At 37.6% G+C, this 21,198-nt stretch overlaps 1 long non-coding RNA gene across 3 annotated transcripts in view; it reads left to right on the plus strand.

Moving 5' to 3' along the window:
* LOC118171500 overlaps nucleotides 1-21,198 on the plus strand; it is a 78,756-nt gene that overhangs the window by 41,037 nt on the left and 16,521 nt on the right. For all 3 annotated transcript variants that reach the window (XR_004753243.1, XR_004753244.1, XR_004753242.1), the window contains one exon: nucleotides 16,388-16,510. This is a non-coding gene — a long non-coding RNA (uncharacterized LOC118171500). The remainder of the gene's footprint in view (nucleotides 1-16,387; nucleotides 16,511-21,198) is intronic.

Below are 21,198 nucleotides of genomic sequence, written 5' to 3' on the forward strand. Positions count from 1 at the left end.
TTTTTTTTTTTTTTTTTTTTTTTTTTTTTTTTCCTTTTAAAACAGATGCAGTAAACTGTATACTGGTACGTGTAAAACCATTGCAGGAAGTTTTACTAGCTATGAATTATCACCTCACTTCATAGTGTGATTAACACTTCTAACTGTAGACTAATTAAAATGCCACTCAGTTGTGTAAAGAAGCGAAACAGCATCTTTATTTAATTTGCCAGTGTGAAGACTAACGGATGAAGCACATCAGACACTCAAGGCCCCACACAACCAGAGTACGCGGCCTCCCCACAGCTTCACGCAGCTGCTCGTAATGGGAGCACAGCCCATCGCTGGTGGATTGGTGGGCACTGAGTCACATCTTGGACTAAAAGGCAAGACAAGGGACCTGGGAAGCTGTAGAAGGATTTGCACTGGCTTATGAGGCTTCAGCTGTGTGCTTGTGCATGTGGTTGTTGCATGCTGTCGTTTGGCAAAATGAAATGTTGCTAGTATTTTTACACTGGGCCCAATCTGTAGAGTTTTGAAAATACCTTGGAGAAAAGGTCATGAGTAAAATATATCTTTTTCTTTGTAGTGAACATTACTGTTATTTCAGAAAGAAACAAATATTTTGGTAACTTTAAATGGCCAAAAAGAGTTTTTTTCTTAACAGATCTTATTATTTTTTTATCTCCCCCTTCCCCCCCACCCCCCGTCTTCCTGATTTCCTCATACTGACTGTTAGAGTTTAGCATTTGTACTTAAAGAGTTTTATAAGGTGATAGAAAAAATTGTGGTATTGCCTATCCGTCCTTATTTTCAGTGATCATGTAAACTAAAAAATATAAGTGCTGGCTTTTCATATTTAATTATTTACATAAATCCCATTGAGTAGCGTCAGACCCCAGTTGTTAACAGGGTTTTTGTTTGTTTTTTAAGCCAGATCCAGTGATGCTGGGCAGATTTTATGGCTGTTGAGAGAGGCAATGTTCTCTGTTATTCTTAGCCTCTGACTGTTACTAAAGCTGAATATTGCCCACAGTTGTTGTTTATCTTTTTATGCTTTGAGTTGTGAAGTCTGCTTTGCCTCTAGGATACCAGGTAAATTTATGGGACTTGTGCCTTTGTGCGAATGTCCCGTTCTGGTCTCGAGGACCATTGTGAGATGTCTGCACATATTAGATTTTTTCCTTCTGTAGCGCAATGTACCCTTAGTCTTCTAAAAAGTAATTTATAAAGTAAAGAAGAATTCTGGGATTTGTTTGTCATGTTGAATAAGTCTATTCTTGCTAAAAGCATATCTCACATTTTATGGCACTCTTGTAATTCAGATTAAGTAATTAGATTATCATTTTAATTCTCTTGACTTCCTTTAGGCCTAGAGTTGAATTCATCGCATATAGTAATACTTTTGTGTAACTGTCGGGTAACATAATTAATTTTTAATACCTTTGTGTTCAAAAACTAGATATTATCAGAGCTTGGAAAAATATTGCATCTGCTGTAATAAATGTTCTCTTTAATATTGTTGCTGTGGTTTCCATTCGGGTGAAAACTTTTCCATTTAATGCTATTAAGTATTGTGCTTTCTTAGTATTATGCTGGAAACAGAACCCTCTTGGATGAGCAAGAACACAGATTTGGTAGAATGTAGACTTGCCCTTTCCGTGGGTGCTCCATAGCACTGAAATGTTCCCCCTGAAGTTTGTTGTCTACACAGCAATGAACATCTTGCAAAAGGGTACTTGATACAGGAAAAGTAGTAAGGTAGATTTCATTATGATTTCTGAATTGGATTAAATAAAAAAAGAACATGACTTGGCAGAAGAGCTGCCTTCTGAAATGAGGATATCTATCAGTTATGTGATTCATCTACACACCCTCCTCTATAAATGCCAAGGAGCTGCAACTTTCAGTGTCCTCGTCTTGAAGTTACATAAGTCACTGTGGTCAGCTCTAATTAATCTTTAAACTTTCTGTTTTTCGAGTAATGTTTATGACTCAAAAAACAAATAACAAATTCCATATGCCTGTTTTACATTTCCCAATGACGGGAGAGTGGTTGAGTATTAGGAATAGGTTGTTTATGTAAGATGTGACTTATTAATGATATTATCAATTTTATTTCAATTTTATAAATGCATCAGAATGGCCATACAGAAACAGCCCAATGTCTCCCTAGTGTCAGCATGCTGCATCTGACAGTGGCCAGGAGAGGAGTCTTTGTAAAAGGATGCAAGAACATTGCCAGAAGCTGGCAGTCACCGTACACTAGCTATCTGATTTGGATGCTTCATTACTGAATTAAGCAATGAGACTGCACAACGTGCAGCTCAGGGCAACACTTTAACAATTGCCATTAATCATAGAGTGGCATGATTTCAACAGATTTTTATCTGAAAAATATATTGACAAACAAAGACATAGATAATGTGTGTATAATCATGTATAAGACTGAACAACCTGCACTTTTATCCATTACTATCATTATCAGAAGAGTTGGGTAGAAATTTGTACAGGACTGACTGTTTATGTTGAATGGGTTTGATGTTAAATGTCCCTTTTTGGTCCTATTTTTGTTAGGTAGTCCTTGTTTCAGAACTTGTGGTCATCCCTGTCTTTCTCGGAAGGCTGCATCTTTGTGCCAAAGTTGTAATGCAAAATCAGCTTGTACTTAAATAAATTAGGTGAGGCAAATGAGAAAAGTAACACAGGAAGGGTAAGGCTCTGATTTCAATCTGAATTTCATGAATGGTTCTTCTGAAAAAATCAGTGTCCTTGATGAAACTGAAGCTTTGAGTATTTCATATATATAAATAAGTGTATTTTGATATTTTCCTTTATTTAGCTCTTCAAATATATCACTTTGCTTCTGTGAGTAAATGATGGAAATTACTAATTTACGTTATAATTAAAAATATGAATATAATATGAAACCTATACCTAAAGTACACTCAGACTTGATGGGGATTACTGGACTTTTCTGTGCTAGAAAAATAGAGAAAGCTGTGCTGTTGGTGTGTAGGTGAAATGGTTGTTTAATTGCACTGTGATAATAGATGTTTACTATAGCTCATAGCTCTATACGACAACAGTGTTTTTTCCAGTGCCATAGAAAACTGTCTCTAGTTTAACTGAAGTTTACACCCTCTGTGCTTTTATATTCTTAGACAGATTAAACCAAATAATATATTTTTGAGTATTAACTACCACAATATAAATAGTAGCTCCCAGAGTATTTTACTGGAAAAGAGACAATATTTTTCAATTCTTTAAACAGTCTAGAAAGAGATCTCTAGAAAGAGATCTGTGATAAGCCAGTGCAAGCTATAAACAGCTATTTTTCTGTATATAGTTACCTTTGTTAAGTATTGCTCTGCGTGAAACTTCAAAGGACTCCAAGCTCTCATCTTACATTTGTATAGAAGTGCAATGTCACAGAGAACCCCTGGGGGCTAGGTTGCCTGAGAAGATTGGTGGGAATTTGTTACTGCCTTTTACTGAAAATAAAGGGTTAGTGATTAGGAGGAAGCATCTCCTTAGGGAGGCAGATAATTTCCATCACCTGTGGTCTGCAGCTTTTTCCCTAGTGTTTAGTTTGGGTAGATGTTCTTGTAAGAGGTACATCCGTACACTGGCAGTTAACTAGAAGACAGCAGGCTGTTTAGAAGGGAACACTGTGTTTTCAGTCTTACTGGATGGAAAACCTCTGTCCCTAAGGTTACATTGAACCCAAGAGGGTCCTCAGAAAGGCATTTTGGCACAATTTTGCAGCATCATTGCTCTTTTATTGCAAAAGAAATGCAAATCTGGTGAAATTAGCTCTGACATTTAAGGGTTTCAGAGCATTTTTCTGTCAGGTTGATTGAACATAACTGAGGTATAAGAAGTGAGATGCTGTTTCACCTCTTTTTAATAAGACACACCAATCTTAGCTATTGTATGAGGAAATGGACTGAATTTCTCCTTGTTGAATGCTACAAAGGGAAAAATAGGTAAGGAGAGAACCATTCATCTTTAAAGATGAAATAAGGGAGAAAAGGAAGAAAGCAAACTTTGGAAGTACTTAAGTTCTTAGAGAATTGGACTGTGACCTTTTATTTTAAACATGAATATGATTTCTGAAGAGAATCTTGAGTATTTTCTTCCCTTTTCAATTATTTCAATTAATCTACAAGAATATGTAGTGCATTAAAGCCATAGTGTGGCTAAGAAATGCTGAGGTGCTTACACTTCAGCAAGAGAGAGGAAGAAGAGAGGCCAAGCTTAGTTGGTTTAAGTGGTACAGCAACCTGAGGTAGCAATGCACAACATTGTGTTGTCTGCTTGGAAACGCTTATGACAGTAAATTGCCAGGGTAGAAATAAAGTCCTTCAGCAGCAGCTGCTGAGTCTAATGTCTGCTTTTATGTTAATGAGTAAAAGAGTACTCATTTCCACATCAAAATCAAGCATTATTGTAGGAAGTATAAAAGCCTCCAAGGTGTCTTAAGGACAAATAGAAAGAAGGAGGGAGAGCCATCAAAGGGTTCTTTACTCTCACAGGAGGAAACAGGTTTTAGTATGATCATCCTTATTTAATTTTGCTTGTGTTACTTGCATTGATGCAAGGTTCTTTTAACGAAGATAATGAAAGATTTTGAATATCAAATTGAATCTGAATTTTCAGTAATGTGATAGAAACGTCACAACTACCTTAATCCCTTGATTGGATAGCTGAAAAAGTTGTATTTCCTCAGAGTTAAACAACAGGAACCACTTGCACATTGATTATTTCATCTCTTCTGATCACCCACAACATGAAATGACTTCAGCATGTAATAACTGGAACAACAGGAAGAAATGGAAGGTATGCGGCTCACATCTCAGACTTTAAGAATAAATAGCTATGCTTAACATTCTGGAGGGTTCTTGAGCTGTCATAGCCAGAACATGCCTTCACCAGAATTGCAGTGAAACACATAATTTCCATAAGTATACCGGGTATAGTTGCAGGTCTCAGTATAGACTCCTAGTCTCGATATCTTTACTGGGCTGAAGTCTTAAAATGTTTATTTTCTTGTTTGTACTGTTTCTGTAGTTTAAGATGTAGTTGTCACTTTAGTGATGTCACTGTGTACTTGCTTAACAGTGTTCATATGCTTTTTTTTATTATTATTTTATCTTCAGGTTACTAATTGTGAGTACTTTATGTCTTAGAAAATCACAATGTCTGATTTGAAAGATAATTTCTTTCTGAGAAATAGAGACTGACTCAAATCCAGCATTGTGGAACACACGGGTTTGTGCTCTCAGTCACTTTAATGGACCACTTTGTGGAAGCTGCATTTAGCCTGCACTCTTCGCAAGTATCAGTGATTTAGTTTTCAAAATGCCTGTATAAACATGAAGAGACCTTAAGCTAAATCATGGAGTTATTTTAAAGCTAAATTCCCCATTAACAAGGTTTTTCATTATTTGCTTTTACAGTTAGCACTTTGCTCTCAGTAAATGTATGTGTACATTTTTACAAGAAGGCTTTCAGAATTGTTTTATGTAGCATTATTCCTGCTGTCTAACAATAATTATTCACAGCCCTCTATCACAAGTCCTCTGTCAAGTAAAAGAGTTCCAAAGAGTTCCTTCACTTTAAAGATTGTGTTTGCATATTCTTGTTTTAAGTAGTTTTAGCTTTGGATTCATCAGATCTTTGTAAATGTAGTGGGATTATGTATTTTTGCAAAGCCAGTTAACAGGCCTGTTACTTCTGCCAAAACCACTTTCAGAGAAAAGAGGTTATATGCTCTGGAGACACAAATGATTATCACAAATAGTAAGAGACAGTTCATTTTTTGTATTAAGTCTCTCTCAAAATTTGGAGCAGTGGAGGGCAGTAAATATATAAGCTGAATAATGTTACCAATATTACACATGATTTTTGCAGGGACTGCAAGTTGTCTTATGGTAAACTTTCTGAAATCTAAAAAATATTTAAATTATTGTCATGATGAATTCTGCCCTTGAATGACTTAATATAATAATAATGTTAAAAATCTACTAATAAATGTGAAAGGCAGCAGTTGTGCCATGAAATGGTTTTGGATATATTTAAAATACATGGTTAGCAGATGACTTGATAAGAATTTGCTATTGCACGTGGAGCTTCTCCTTGAAGTATTAGTTGCTTTTAAGAGTGCCAGCAGTGAAATTAAATGTCTGCACTACATGGAGTAAAAAGTTTTTGGTGTGGAAGGAATGTTACTGGATTACTTCTCTTATGAGAAGAATTTGGACCTTAGCATTAAAACTCTGAGGAAAAATATACACTTGGGGTATAGAACAGGTAATTAATGGTTGCCTGTAACACAGAGACTGTTCAATCTGTGTAATTAGAGCAAATCAGGCAGAAACACTATTATCAGCTGTTAAATGCCATTGTACTACTACTTGATTTGTTTGTTTCCACTTGAGGTGAGACGTGACACCTTAATTGAATGCATCTTGAGGTTGGTGTCAAATCGCAATGCATATACAAGTGTGTCTTCCTCTCACCACATCTTGGAGAACATTTTTAATGTAGCTGACACCATCTTCATGACTGAAAAATATGCAGTCCATGTGCCGTTCGATGTATGAATCAACATTAGTGAGTTACAGGTTAAGGTCATTGGTGATCGATGCCCTTATGACACCATCATTGTTTAGGCTTGCCTTCTGGGTTTGTTAGCAGCTTTTGGTATTACTAAGTACCAAATATTCATGGTTATATGGATGTGAAGATGGATCCTCATGGGGAGAAATTAGGTCAGTCCTTCACAGACAGGCCCTTAAGGATGCTTGTGGCCTGTGTATTACATAAGGAGTATGTTATACACAGTCCCCTTGTCTTTCATCCTGGTTAGTCTGTGAGACAGCAAAGGTGAAGGATGGAAGGAGAAGGGTCTTGGGCTGCAGTGTTGCAAGTGATCAAAAATAGTACAGATGTGTAGAAATCACCTTATCTTAAGGACACTGCATGTGAGGGGCTCAAATTTGATCCACAGATGATGATAGAGATTGGTATACTAGGTTAGTATGATATATATGCAGACTATAAATACCATTATCATTTCTGTCTTCAGTATGAAAATATATTTTCCCTCTTTACATCTGTTGGCACTAATAAATATTACATTAACACACAACTCATCATGATTTTTATGTTAAGACTACCCACATTTAACAAAATAGACTCCAAACTGACACTTTTTTAAGCACATTTATTGTGAAAGGTCACATGAACATCTGCAATTGCTGTCTTGCAATGTGTTACCTTTTTTGCTTGAGGATGTTTGCCAAATTGCATGCTTTATGTTATTTTAGTATACTACTGGATTTACCCATAACATTAAAATCCTTATGTATTTAAATTATAACATCTAATGACTTTCAGGATCTTAATGTTTGCAGTGGTCAATTGCCATTGTAATAGTATTGAGCCAGATGACAACATGTGAGAGTTTGCCTCTGGGATATGCTGTGGCCCATTAGGTCAGAGCTGAAGGCTAGCACCTGTTAGGAGCTCATCTTCTCTGTAGAAAGCTTGAAGTCTAACCTGCTTACGTAAATGTTTAATATGCAGAGAAAGAGTCAGGAGTGTGTGTTGAGCAAGGAATAAATTCATGACAGGATAAGCTTCAGAGAGCTAGTTTCTTCCATCAATAATCAGAACAGACATTAGAGAAAAGGGAACATCTTCACCTTCCTTAGGGCAGTTGGAAAAGAGATACTTATTCAATATCTGCCAAAAAAAAAAAAAAAAGTATAAAAAAAGAGGTTTTCGTATTATTTTCTTCTTTTAACCAGTTCTTCAAAAACAGATAAGGACAAAAAGGAATTGAAATTGAAGTATGTCATTACAGTAACCATCTAGAAAGGAAAGGAAACCACATGTCTAGGTAGAAATGTTCTTTGTAAGCTAACGATGAAAATCAAGGAATGGTCAGAAATGCTGAAAGGATATGGGCCAAGCCATGTCATCATGGGTCTGCCCAAGTGAGATTTATTATCCTCCTATCTAAACTAATCTATGATGCTATCCTTCACCATTACAAAAAGGACAAAATTCAATTCAGAAATTAAATTGTTAAAAGCACGGTGTTGTTAGCAATAAATACAGATAAATATATGCATCCAACTGTCAGCTTCTTTCCATGTTTTGTGGGGGAGGGAAAGTCTCACAGCAGCAGCTCCCAGCTGCCAGTATTACATGGCAAAATCCTCTGAAATTATAGGAAAAACATATGCTAGTTGTGCTATGTAAAGATAAGGTGGAAAATTTGGAGGTATAGGAGTGTCATCCTATTTTTGTGAGATCCCTCAAGACCTCTCACTTTGACTTGAATTTCAGACAGAAGATTGCGTGCTTCTGCATTATAACTCTTCAGAGTAGCCTTCCCTTCTCCAAAGAACTTCAGGGCCTTAGAGGGAAGCAGTTGTTTCTCTTTGAAATACTGCCAATAGAGAAATGCTAGTGGTAGCCCTTCAAAGAAAGACACAAATTCCTCTTCAAGCATAGCTGTGCTGCTATTCTCCAGCAATGAGAGAAAAGAATACTTTGAAAATAGCTGAGATCACCTGCAGAGACGTCACTCGCCAGGTTATAAATGGCATTTATTAGTTGTGGAGTGGCAAAGCATGCAATAGAAATGCCACCAAAAATCAGAGTCATGTTGTACTAATTGGTGCTGAGATAGGCTCTAGTTCTGAGCTTTCTAGTGAGATTTGTTTGTTTTTCTCTGTCCTGTGGGATATATTTTGGGTACAATAGCTATCTATTCCTGACCTCTAGTACCTAGCAATGTAAATAGCATTGCAGCATCTCCTGGCAGAATTCAGTTTCTCTTATTGCATATTGGCATACGGGTACAGTTGTTTATTTAAACTCAAAATAGGCAGTGGAGCATTTTTCATCCTTAAAGCACCCTAAGATCCTGAACTATGAATGTATGTCTTTATCTTCCAAATGAGGACTAAAAGAATGATAAAATATATTAATCTTAGCAAAAAATAAAAAATGAAAAAAAATCTTTCACTCTAGATCGTATGAGTTTTCTAAATAGGATCTTTAAAGCATTTCTGTCATCTGAGGAGAATCCTGGTTATTAAATATCTGATTTTTCTGTCAAACATACTGATGCAGGTCTATTGAATGATTTATATCTTGAAGCCAGAGGACATTCAGGGTATTGCTTTTTTTTTTTTTTTTTTTTTTCAGACAATAAAAATCTCCTAGAGAACTTATAAAAAATAATTTATTTATTTTTGCTCCTCTGTCTATTTCTAGAATAAGTATAAATCTGTCAGGCATAACAGTGAATTACCAGGAATTAACCACTGTTCCAGTTTGAGGACTTCTGAGTCCCAGTAAGGCCGCCCCGTGATACACCCATTTCAATAGAAGAGATTTCCCAACATAGCCTTATCACAAGTTTATATACAATAAAGTGCTATGAAGGGCAGAGGGAAATTGGTGTAAAAGGAGTTATACCATGGTATTTTGGTGCTTTCTTACAACCTGGATATGCTCAGTGATGCGCTTTCCTTCATTTCGCATATTTCTCCCAAAACATTACTACCAAGCTGCTATTAAACAAACTCACTGGGTGGAGATTGTTTTTTCTCCTTATAATTTTGCTTAGTGGAAGACTGATTCTCAACTTCTAATGCCTATTCCTTAAGACACGTCAAAGGAAAGGGAGAGGTGAACCTTCTCTATCCTGGACTTCTCATCAAGGTATTACCGTCTTTTTTGAAATTCCCTTCTTAATTTGGTTTGCTAGTACTGAGCATGTATAGAAGTTGAGGCTCAGTGATTGCATAATCTCTGTAGGTCAGCACAACAATCACTTTGCCCTCCTTGCTCTGGCAGTGGCTTTCTTGCTTCTGCCCCTTTCTACTCTTGGAGAGAAAACCCCCTGAAGGAGCCATTAAACTTTACTTGTGTTTTGCACAAAGTCCTCCCTGTTTTGCTTGTCTTTTGTTTCTATGTTTTAATTGTAAGAAAGGGGAAAAAAAGGCTAAAAGCATTAACATAAATATGCAGTAAAATTGAGGTCAATAATCTTGATTTTATAATTTTGGATAAAAGTTTTCTGTTGTTGAGCATAAAAACAACCACAGTGGAAAGGACTCTGTTTTGTGTATTCCCTTGTATTCTTCCAATTATGAAAAATTGCTCTTTCCATTCCTAGTTCTCTGAAATAAACTATGAAAACCATATTTGGTATTGCAACATGCAAAGAGATCATTAGCTATTTGGCTTGCTTGTTTAACATATCTTTCTGGGGACATAACAGGTAATTAGGAAGTAGTAGGATATTTGTGGAGATTGTTTTCTCTGTGCCAATGCTTGCATAAAAACAAGGCACAAATATTTTGGTCCATTTGGAGAAGAATACAACTTCTCTTGCTTGATGTATTCTTATTTACTTAGGTTAGGACAAAAACCAAGCTTGTAAATACAATTAGAATCTGATAGTTCGATTGTAAGCTGTGTTGTGAAATGAGTTTTTAAGCAGAACTCTCCTCAGAATTAATGGGGTAGTCTACTTAAAATCAATGTCACAGGATGGTCCTACATATTTGCATACCTTAATTATATAATTGATTTGTGTATCTTAATTATTACATTATTACATGCCTTAAATATGTAATTACAACTACTTATGCTAACTGCATGACCAAAAGCATGAAATTAGAGTGTAATTACAGTACATATAGTAGTCGAACAAGTGATTTAGCTTTTTGTGTACTAATATAACTTGGAAATAAATAATAAATTCCACACTTTGCATAATTATTCTCTCCAAAGATTGTACCAGGAAGCTGGTCACAACAAAGCCAACAAATGCTTCATTCCCCTTTATCTGAGACAAACGTCTAGCTTGACTTTTATACTGCATACCCTGTGAAAGCGAAAAAATGATACCTACCATGAGACAATCACCCCAAAAGTGTTACTTAAGCAGTTACACAAAACAAACAAACAAATTCTACATGATCTGCACCTGAAGTATAAATTTCCTAATATCAGTTTTATGTAACATATTTATTGGGCAGGTATTCTGATTTTAAAAGATAGGGTAGATAGGATCATGTGGAATGACAATAATGTCAAGCCAAGATGAGTTATCTCCTTTAAGCAGAGCTAAAATGTGTTGTGTAGATACAGTAAGTCAATATTTACTACTATATATAATAGTGGCTAAGCTAAGGAAAACCACTTAAACACAGCTTTCATTGTCCAGTCACAGCAAAATAATGTGACTTACCCACCCTTGATTATTCAGAAACGCTGGTGATCATGTCTGACAATTCCTTTAGTTAGCTAGTGACTGTACATATTACCCAAATTATCATGGTGAATTAATGGACAACCTGGAAAAGAAGAACAGTGGTTAGGAAATTAAGTCTGTCATTTGAAAACCCTTCACTTTCTGGAAGCTGTTTGTCTCCTTGTGTTCTGTTTCAAAAAAGTTTTTAAGCTGTAAGACACCCATAGCATTTCTTACTTCGTTCTCTCTCTTTTCCCACTCCACCTTGAGATACTGGTGTGCACACAGCTCCGTGTTTGCAGGGAGTACACTACTGACTGGTATTTTCCCACCATGGACCACCAAGCTGGGGTTGTAGAAGAGTTTGTCCAGGGATTTTGCAGAGGAAGCTAACTCCACCCTTTTCTGCCTGTCTGATCTATTGCAAGATGGATGGCTGTTTCTTCAGTTTATCTTTAAAGTATTTTAAGGTGAAGAACTTTACAAGTATTTTAAAATAGAAGGCACAGATGATGTTCTACAACTCTAGCATCTGGAGGAAAAAGAGGTGTAAAATCTGTGTTTTGCAGAGTTATCAACATTGCTGCTATTGGCAATTGTCTGGGGAGTAAGCTGCTTTATAAGGTTTTCTGCAAATGTGGAGTGACTTCACTCTGCTACAAACTTTTTTATCTCAAGCAACTCAATTTTCCTGTACCACAGTTTCTGATGTGCATAAAGATATGATATGCTTTTCTGTAATGCAGAAGTGTTGTAAGAGCAGTGGAGATTGCAAGACCTCAGTAGGGGCTGTGTGAATACCTTCTATAGGTAGGGATGAAATAGGGGAGATTGCTAAGGGCAAAACAAGTGTTCCTTCTCTTTCTTCACACAATTGGAGGTGGCTGCTGTTCCTGTATGAAGCGGTAACAGGTTGTTGTATTCTCCCTTCAGGAAGCTGCCACCAGCCCTACCTCCTGCTGTTGACCCAGAGAGCCACTCGCAGCAGGGATAGGCCTTCCTAGGGAGAAAGGGACATGTCTGGAGCCCCCAAATGGCAAAAATCTGTTTAACGAAAAAAGACCAAGATTGGTCATTTATTCACCAGGGCCATCACTTTGCTGCAAAGAAAAGGTCAGCAGGAAAACGGTGCCTGCTGTGCTTTAGATCTGAAATGTTCCTTCATTTCTCAGCCCTGTGTGAGTGGATCTATTTGTGTCTGCTTTCCTCTGATCGTGAGAATTGTATGTTAAGGGTTATATAACACGTTTCCTGTTTTTATCCAAAGCCAGGTTGATAACTGAGTAGCAAAGTGTAGAGTCACTCCAAATCCCATGTCTTCAGAATGTGTTAGGGGGAAGTTACATACCGGAATGATTACAGAACCGATTGTGCCATTTTCAATAAGATGATTGCTTAACTTCTGATGGAGCTGCACATTAAAAAAGCTTTGGGTTGAAGATTCTCCCCTGTTCCCCCCCCCCTCCCCCCCCCCCCCTTTTTTTTTTTCTCCCTCACTGTTGACCTGAGAATATCTATGTGCAGAGATTTTGTGACTGGAGTAGGAGTGGTTTCAAAAAGCATCTGTTGTAGTTCATTGGTGACCATGGAAGAGTAAGCAAGGGACTCTGAAAGAGCTCGTAACTGGTTTCAGCCAGCATTTCAGTGAGGTCTGTTATGCCATTATTTTAGAGACGAGAAAACAGAAGATAAGACAGAGGGGATGTCAGAAGCATCTTGGGGAGTTAAGAATATTAATTCATTGGACATACTGAATTTTCCATTGGGGAAATTTGTGCTTTTCCATTTGGAAAAGTGATTTTCCTCAAGTATCATAATGAGCCACTGGAAAAAGCTAGGACTAAAAGCTTTTCAGGCTTCACAGGGGAAGTGCTGATGGTGAAGCTTATGTTGCTACTGCAGGTACCATGGGGCTTGTCACCACTCAGGATACGTCTCAGGAACTTGTGTATGCCAGTTTTGAAACCTATAATAACAGTTCATATTCTTGTAACATCCACTGAGTTTATCCTAGAACTCATCATGTGTTTGAAACTAATATATATTTGCATACTTCTTTACTGAGAAGCTCTAAGAAATATGTCTAGCTATTATTAAAAACTATGCTTGTTCAGAGTAGGCAAAAGTAAGGCCATTTTATTTTTATTTTTTTAATTTTAAAAACTCTTAGTGATTAATGAAACCCAGATTTCCTAATCACCCCTCAAACTTTAAAGCAAAAATATCCTATGTGGATTAGTAGCCACCTATGAGAGTTTTCTGACATACTGGAATTTTCTGTAGGAAAGACAGGGGCTCACAGAAGGATGAAATAGATTAAAATGATTAAAATGGAAACTGTTCTATGATTATATGGACTCTTCTCAATCCCACACCTTCCATGGCTTGTTCTACTTCATTCTTATCCCATGTTCCACAAGCACTTGTGCATGAGAGTTATCTGATTACTGCTTAATGACAAACATGGCCCAGAAGTTTTTCTTCTCAGTCTATGGTATTTGTATAAATAACCCTATGGTGATAGGATTATAGAATATCCCGAGTTACAAGGGACCTACAAGGATCATCGACTCCATCTCCTAAGAGGATATTTAAATCCTCTTTACCTATCAGTATTATTACATTTACAAATAAAAGTTGAACACTTTATGGGGAATATGGCATAAGATTCTTTGTTTTGTGAGTTCCCAAGATGGTTTCTGTACCTGACGCATAAAGATGTGCTCAGCTGCCTTAGGTTTGTAAAAGAATCTCGGCTTTGTTTACACTGTAGCTTTGTAGGAGACCACAGAATACTTTCTCATCCTCAGCAAAGCTGGTTTGTGACTAAGATTATGAAATATGAAACGCTTATTAATAAAGTTAAGAAATAAAAATAAGAGCAATGAAGGCAAAAAGCAAGACTTGCAAAATGTTCTTGCCACATGCTAAGCTTTGTAGGAGGCATCTGAGTGGATTAAGACACTTATAATTGCTTGATACTGGAAATCTCCATCTCAGGTTTAAAAAAAAGAAAAGAAGATTTGGAAATTTTTATAACATTGTATTTCTCCATTAATTAGGATGTGAGCCATGTAGTCCAGTAGTTAAAGCCAAGGGCTTGGCAATAAGAAGATCGTGGTGTTCTAATTATGCTGTTTGGATAATTTTCCATTGTCTTTGTTATTTGTTTATTTTGTTCACATGTGTACGGTGGATGCTTTACAATATGAAAAGCAAATTTAAAAGTTTGAGCTACCTAAAATTTGCCATACCAACTCTAGGTGGAGAGAGCTTATTTAAATTTTATTCTTCTTATTTTTCATTCTCCTTTTTCTCCTCACCTGTTCAGGTGTTCCAATAATAATGCACATTTGGAGATTTCTGTTCTTAATGTACTAAACAGAGTTGATCTCCCTCTCTGTGAAGGAACAAATGCTTTTGGCTCTCGTGGTGCTGTATTTCACAGAATCACACAGAATCACAGAATTGTAGGGGTTGGAAGGGACCTTGAAAGATCATCGAGTCCAACCCCCCTGCCAAAGCAGGTTCCTCAGAGCAGGCTGCCCTGGTAGGCATGCAGACGGGCCTTGAACATCTCCAGAGAAGGAGACTCCACAGCCTCCCTGGGCAGCCTGTTCCAGTGCTGTCACCCTCACTATGAAGAAGTTCTTTTGCACGTTGGTGTGGAACTTCCTGTGCTCAATTTTGTGGCCATTACCCCTTGTCCTGTCTCCAGAAACCACTGAAAAGAGGTTGGCCAAATCCCTCTGTCTCCCACACCTCAGGTGTTTATAAACATCTATAAGATCCCCTCTCAGTCTTCTTTTCTCCAGGCTGAACAGACCCAGGTCTCTCAGCCTTTCCTCATAGGGAGATACTCCAGGCCCTGTATCATCTTCATGACTCTCTGCTGGACTCTTTCCAGGAGATCCCTGTCTTTTTTGTACTGGGGAGCCCAGAACTGGACACAGTACTCCACGTGAGGCCTGACCAGGACAGAGTAGAGGGGGAGGATCACCTCCCTTGACCTGCTGGCCATGCTCCTTTTAATGCATGCCGGGATCCCATTGGCCCTCTTGGCCATGAGGGCACACTGCTGGCTCATGGTCAACCTGTCGTCTACCAGGACCCCCAGGTCCTTCTCCTCAGAGCTCCTCTCCAGCAGGTCACCCCCCAGCCTGTACTGATATGTGCAGTTGTTCCTTCCCAGGTGAAGGACTCTACACTTGGTCTTACTAAACCACATTTGGTTTCTTCCTGCCCATCTCTCCAGCCAGTCCAGGTCTCGCTGAATGGCAGCACAGCCTTCTGGCATGTCAGTCACTCCTCCCAGCTTAGTGTCATCGGTGTGCTTGCTGAGGGCAGACACTGTTCCCTCATCAAGGTTGTCGATGAAGATGTTGAACAAGACCATACCCAGCACCGATCCCTGGGAAACACCGCTAGTCACAGGTCTTCAGCTGGACTCTGTGCTGCCAATCACCACCCTCTGAGCTCGGCCAGTCAGCCAGTTCTCAGCCCACCTTGCTGTCCACTCCTCTATCCCACACTTTCTCAGCTTTGCTAGCACGATGTCGTGGGAGTCAGTATCAGAAGCCTTACTAAAGTCAAGGTAGATGATATCCACTGCACTCCCCCCATCTACCCAGCTGGTGATGCCATCATAGAAGGAAATGAGGTTGGCTGAGCCCTTCACCTTCCCCTTGGTGAATCCATGCTGACTACCCCTCATAACATTCTTCTCTTCTAACTGCTTGGAGATGGCATCCAGAACAAGCTGTTCCAACACTTTTCCGGGGACAGAGGTGAGACTGACTGGCATTGTAGTTTATTTCCTAATGGCCTTCTTAGAGCCGTAGCCCCAAGAACGTCACCTTATTGTTGCATCTTCTGGTTAGGATAAATGTAAAGCTTACTCTGTTGTCTTTCTACTGAGAGATGAATTGACATTAGCAAGCACAGAGTTACACTAGTATTATCCCACTCACGATGGTCTTCAACCTTGCTTGATTTCTGCAGGTGAACAGGCAGTATTGGGGAAAGGGACTTGTCTTTTAACTGTTTTGAGAGAACATACTGTTTGTGAAGACCCTTATGGAAATTAAAATTGATAATCATTTCTGCTCTGGTTTACTGGAGAGGACTTTGAATTCAGTGGAACTTGAGTTTGCTTGCTTGGGATGTGCTCACTGAATGCAGCAGGAAGTGCAAACCAACAGTAGCTAGAATAAGAGATAGAATCAACCAAAGTCATTTAGAAGTGTGAGTACTATGCTTGCCATCACTACTTGTGTAACAACATTAATTATTCTTATAATCAAATAATATAGGTCAAATAATAGGTCAGAGAACTGATATGTCCATAGATATTCTGTACAGTGTGCTGGCTCCAAGAACACACAGTACTGTTCCAATTAATTGAGAAAATAGCTTGATACTTCACAGGTTGGAGCAGCCAGATCATTCTAAAGCAGTGATTATCTTCACTGCTACAAAGTGTGTTTAATTTCAAACTTAATTGTATCCACATTTTCATTTCTAATTAATCCAGATATAGAAATGCTATAGTAACCAAACACTGTGTTCTTTGAGAAAATATAACATGGCACAATCCTACAGCACCAGAGTAATCTGATTAGAGATGTTTGTGTCTTTAAAAGTTAACTAATTTATCATATGCTTACTATTCTTGTGATACTCTTTAATTTTAAAGATGAGATGAGAAATGTTAATCTTGCTCATTTTGTTTTGGAATTTCCACTGTCTCTAATTTTTCATGGAATTTTCAGAGGTGATTGAAAAGGTAGTCAGCTGCTTGGTAGCATACATTTTTGAAAAAGGCAAGAATCTAATTTTCAGTATGAAATTTCCACCACTGCTATCTTCATGAGAGATTAAATGCACTAATCTTATAGTTAACAATGTGTGCCTCTGCAATCTATAGCATGTGTTTCTAAGAGGGTTCCTGCAGACGGGCAATATTCACAAGAGGGTCAGAATGGCCTGTAAGAGACTAGGGACAAGTTTTTTTACTCATGATTTTGCACGTACTGAGCTGAAGGACTACAAGTGTTCCAAGGCAATGCATAGGTTTCCATGTGTCTGAACTGCACTGAAAAAAAAACACAGGATTTATGTGAGTGCTGTCTGTGACTGATTGCTGTCACCAGGGTGTTGCTGTATTAGTTACCAATGTTACCTTGGAAAATTCAAAACCTGGAGAAATGTGCAGTTGAAATTGCTCTGAATATTCCTTTTTATGTAAAAGAAAGCCTTTTGTAACAAGCAAGCTGAGTTGTTGTTCCCCCCACCCCCAACTGGAAGAGCTGCATCTGCAGTGATTCTCAAGGACAGTGTTGTGATTGGTGCTTTGGGGGTTGTTGGAAGTTCTGGCAATAAAGGCCCACCAGTGTTTGCTCAGAGGAGAGAAGTGGCAAAAACTGTAATACTGACACTTACTATTAGTAATGCTAGTATGAGATAAACCACAGTTAGATCTTTAACAGGGGATCGAGCTTGAAGTCAAGTCTCATGGGTGGAACCTGAGTGATTTGAGGAGACCTTGTTCATAAACTCTCAAAGGGATCCTCAGTTACCACTTGATACAAACCTAACAAACAGATTTTTATTCCCCCTGCCCCTTCTCAGCAGAAAAGAGCTGGTGTATCCCACTTCCAGCTGAAAATCTCAGCCCTGATGACATCCAGATGGTGGGAGGGAGGGGAAAAAGTCATCAGAAATGGCTAGAGTGAGATTGGATGACGGACTGAAAGATCTGGAAACAGAGCTATGACAGAAGAACTGATAAATGCAGTGAGGGATTTCATTTCATCCAATAAAACACCTTTAGGGGGGAAAAATGGTGCTTTAGTGTTTATTTAAATTACTGACATTGAAATTCTAGTTCTAAAAAATACTGCTTCTGAAAAGCCTTTGGAGTTTTAGAGAAGCCTGATCTTTTCCTTTCAAAGTGTAAACCAAACATCAAGCTGTTTAATTAGAAGAGAGCACCGCCTTGTGTTAGAGTCTCTACACTTTGTAACACCTTATGTGAATGTTTACCCATATAGTTGAATCGAAGAACAAAAGTTTATTTTTCTTATATAGCTTTCTTGTGCTTGTGCAGTAGAAAGGCAAGAGAGACAAAAGATGCAAGTGCAGAGGTTAAGAGCTGAATACCTGGTCTGAGCATCAGAATTCATACATCTGTGCATACACTGACAAAGTTTGGGTTGCTTTGTGAATTCAGATTCTTATACAAAGTTCAGATTTCTGGGATCTGATACTGTTCAGTAGAGTTTATTCATTAAGTAAAATTAAAGTATATGCAGTACACACTTCAAGACATAATTGAATGTATGTGCATCTCTGGTAAGCAGTAATGAGGCTGATGACTCTACTAAGAGACCGTTGTTTGCTGCATGTACAGAATAGTATCTCCAATCGTGTAAATGTGTTGACATGTCTTCACCAAATCAGACATTTAAGAAAGTATCTCAAATTAAGAAAGTATCTATCCATTGTTATTAGGATGAGTAGCTCTTCAGATCCACAAATACTCATTTGAGATTATATATATTATATATGTATATATATATATTTCTACTGATTTTTTTTTTTTTTTTCTGTGTACTTCATTGCCTTATGTTTCAGGCGGTGTATTCTGGGAGGGTGTATATGTCATAGACTGGACTGTTTGCAATTAATCTTTACTATGATTTTTTGCTTATGAACAGTAAAACTTTAAAATATTTAAATGTATGGACTCTCACAAGGGTAGGATAAAGCTGATGCATTCTTGTCCGCAATAAATGAAAAAAAAAGAAAAAAAAGAAAGGTTTTAAATGTGTCAGTACACCAGAGTCAGAGTTCTTTACTGAAGTATACAATCTTCTTTGGTGACCTTAAGAAAGATAATTAGGAGGCAATGTTGAGGCACTGGATTCAAATGCAAAGCAGCTAGGAGTTGTATTTTCAGCATCTTTTAAAAATGGAAATTTCAGATGTATTTTGTTCGCTTAGATTGCAGGGGAAATAAAACCTGTTTTAATAGCTCTAACTAGTTTTTTTATCAGTATCGCAATAAACAAAAATACTTAATCTTTACTGATACAGGAATACCTGATATATTGCATGTTATTTCAATCTTTAGAGAACAAGCTAGGGAAGCATTCCCAGCAATATTGTGTTAAGACATTACAGTGATGTACACAAGTATGTAAACCTAGGAGAACTTCTGTGTTGCTTGACCATGGATGTATTTCATCTTAATTGTCCACATTCAATTAATCAATTTAAATATGGGTGATGGTTTTTTTCATTGCTCTTTAAGCTCCATTGCCCTGATCCTTGGCTTGTTGTGAAGGATACAGGGGAGAGTTGAGGATCTCAACTATTTTCTTTTATACAAACCTCATTTGCTGTAAAGTAGAATATTTTCACAGCCAAGTTATATCAGGGCTGTCATCTTTTTATGATGATGCACATTTCAGCAGATTCATTCACAGTTTTCTATAGGAAGATTTAATCTATAACTCTCATTTTGCATGGGTAATCTTTGCTTCTTGTAAAGTCCTTTTATAGATGGACCGGTGTTCTGATTAGGAGCTTTTCTGAAAGGAAATTAGCTTAGGAAATTAGGAATTTAATGTATTTGGATTAAACATATTTCCTGATGAATGAAAAAAATATATAGAGGTGGCATGAATGAAAAACACAAATCTTCTACTTCCAAGAATTGTGCTAGAGATCATAATGTTTAAGCTCTAACATGCTTTTCAAATAATTTAAAACAGTGGATAAGTTTCAGAATTAAGTATGTGATCTCAGAGACAGAGACATGATATATAACATGGTGCCCAGCAGTGAATACTGTATGCATATAGAGTCTGGGTCTGTATATAGTTATGCAACTCTTGCTTTGAGTATTTGCCCTGAACCATATAAACTAAGCACAGTGGTTGTCAGGCTACATGTGTACTCCCTGCTGTTCCCAGAATCCCAGCATGTGTTCCTAACGTGTTCCCAGAATATCCCAGCTGTATACTGTCAGTTCTGCTCTGAATCTTTTGTAAAGCCTGTTTTCCCACCATGGAGGCACAATAGATTGATGCTTTTGGTGAAAGGAGACAGAGATGCTGCAGGTCTGGCTGAGCATTCATAGTCAGTTGGAGTGCCTGACTTTGCTATTGTGGCTGCATCTTTAAAAGTGCAGGAAATTCAACTGTTTTGTACAGCACTATATCTTGGACAAGTACATTTGAATTTCCTTTGCAAAGATGTCATAGATGCCTACTTTCAGAGAAGTAATTGAAGCAGGTAAGATTATTTTAGGTATAAAATTTGTGAAGAGCTTAGCTGTAAGAAAACGTTTCCATTCTCATATTTTAGAATTGCTACAGATCAAAATTAATTGGTTCCCATTACCAAAACATTCTCAGTTTGCTTGTTTGCTCTAGTAATAAAGTACCTCTAGTGCTCTAGAGTTTGCTATGGCTGATAGAGAACAATGAAAAAATCAAAAAATAATCTTGATATGAAGGGGATTTTTCTTACTTTCATGACCTGTTTACAGCTGTATACAGTAAGGGTTCAAAGAAGAGGAGAATAAAAATCCTACTGTAATTATGTAATGTTCAGATGTTTATTAGGATAATTTGAATACATTAGCTGAGACAGTATCCTGTTGGTAGGGAAACTAGAAGAGATGGATATAAAAACTGATTCAACCTATTAGCTTTGAATGCTGAAAGACGCCACTGTACAAGTGTGTATAGTTTTTTAAAAAATAAAAAACTAGTCCTTTGAACTTAAAAGTTAAAAACAAAAAACAGACAACTATATATGCATTGAAATAAGATACTGTTCCTCCCAAGATGGCAATATAAATTACAGTGCTCTCTCTTGTGGTTTAACCCGGCTGGCAGCTAAACACCACACAGCCGTTCGCT

Source organism: Oxyura jamaicensis, chromosome 9 (genome assembly GCF_011077185.1).
Source record: "Oxyura jamaicensis isolate SHBP4307 breed ruddy duck chromosome 9, BPBGC_Ojam_1.0, whole genome shotgun sequence".
NCBI classification, from domain to species: Eukaryota; Metazoa; Chordata; class Aves; order Anseriformes; family Anatidae; genus Oxyura; species Oxyura jamaicensis.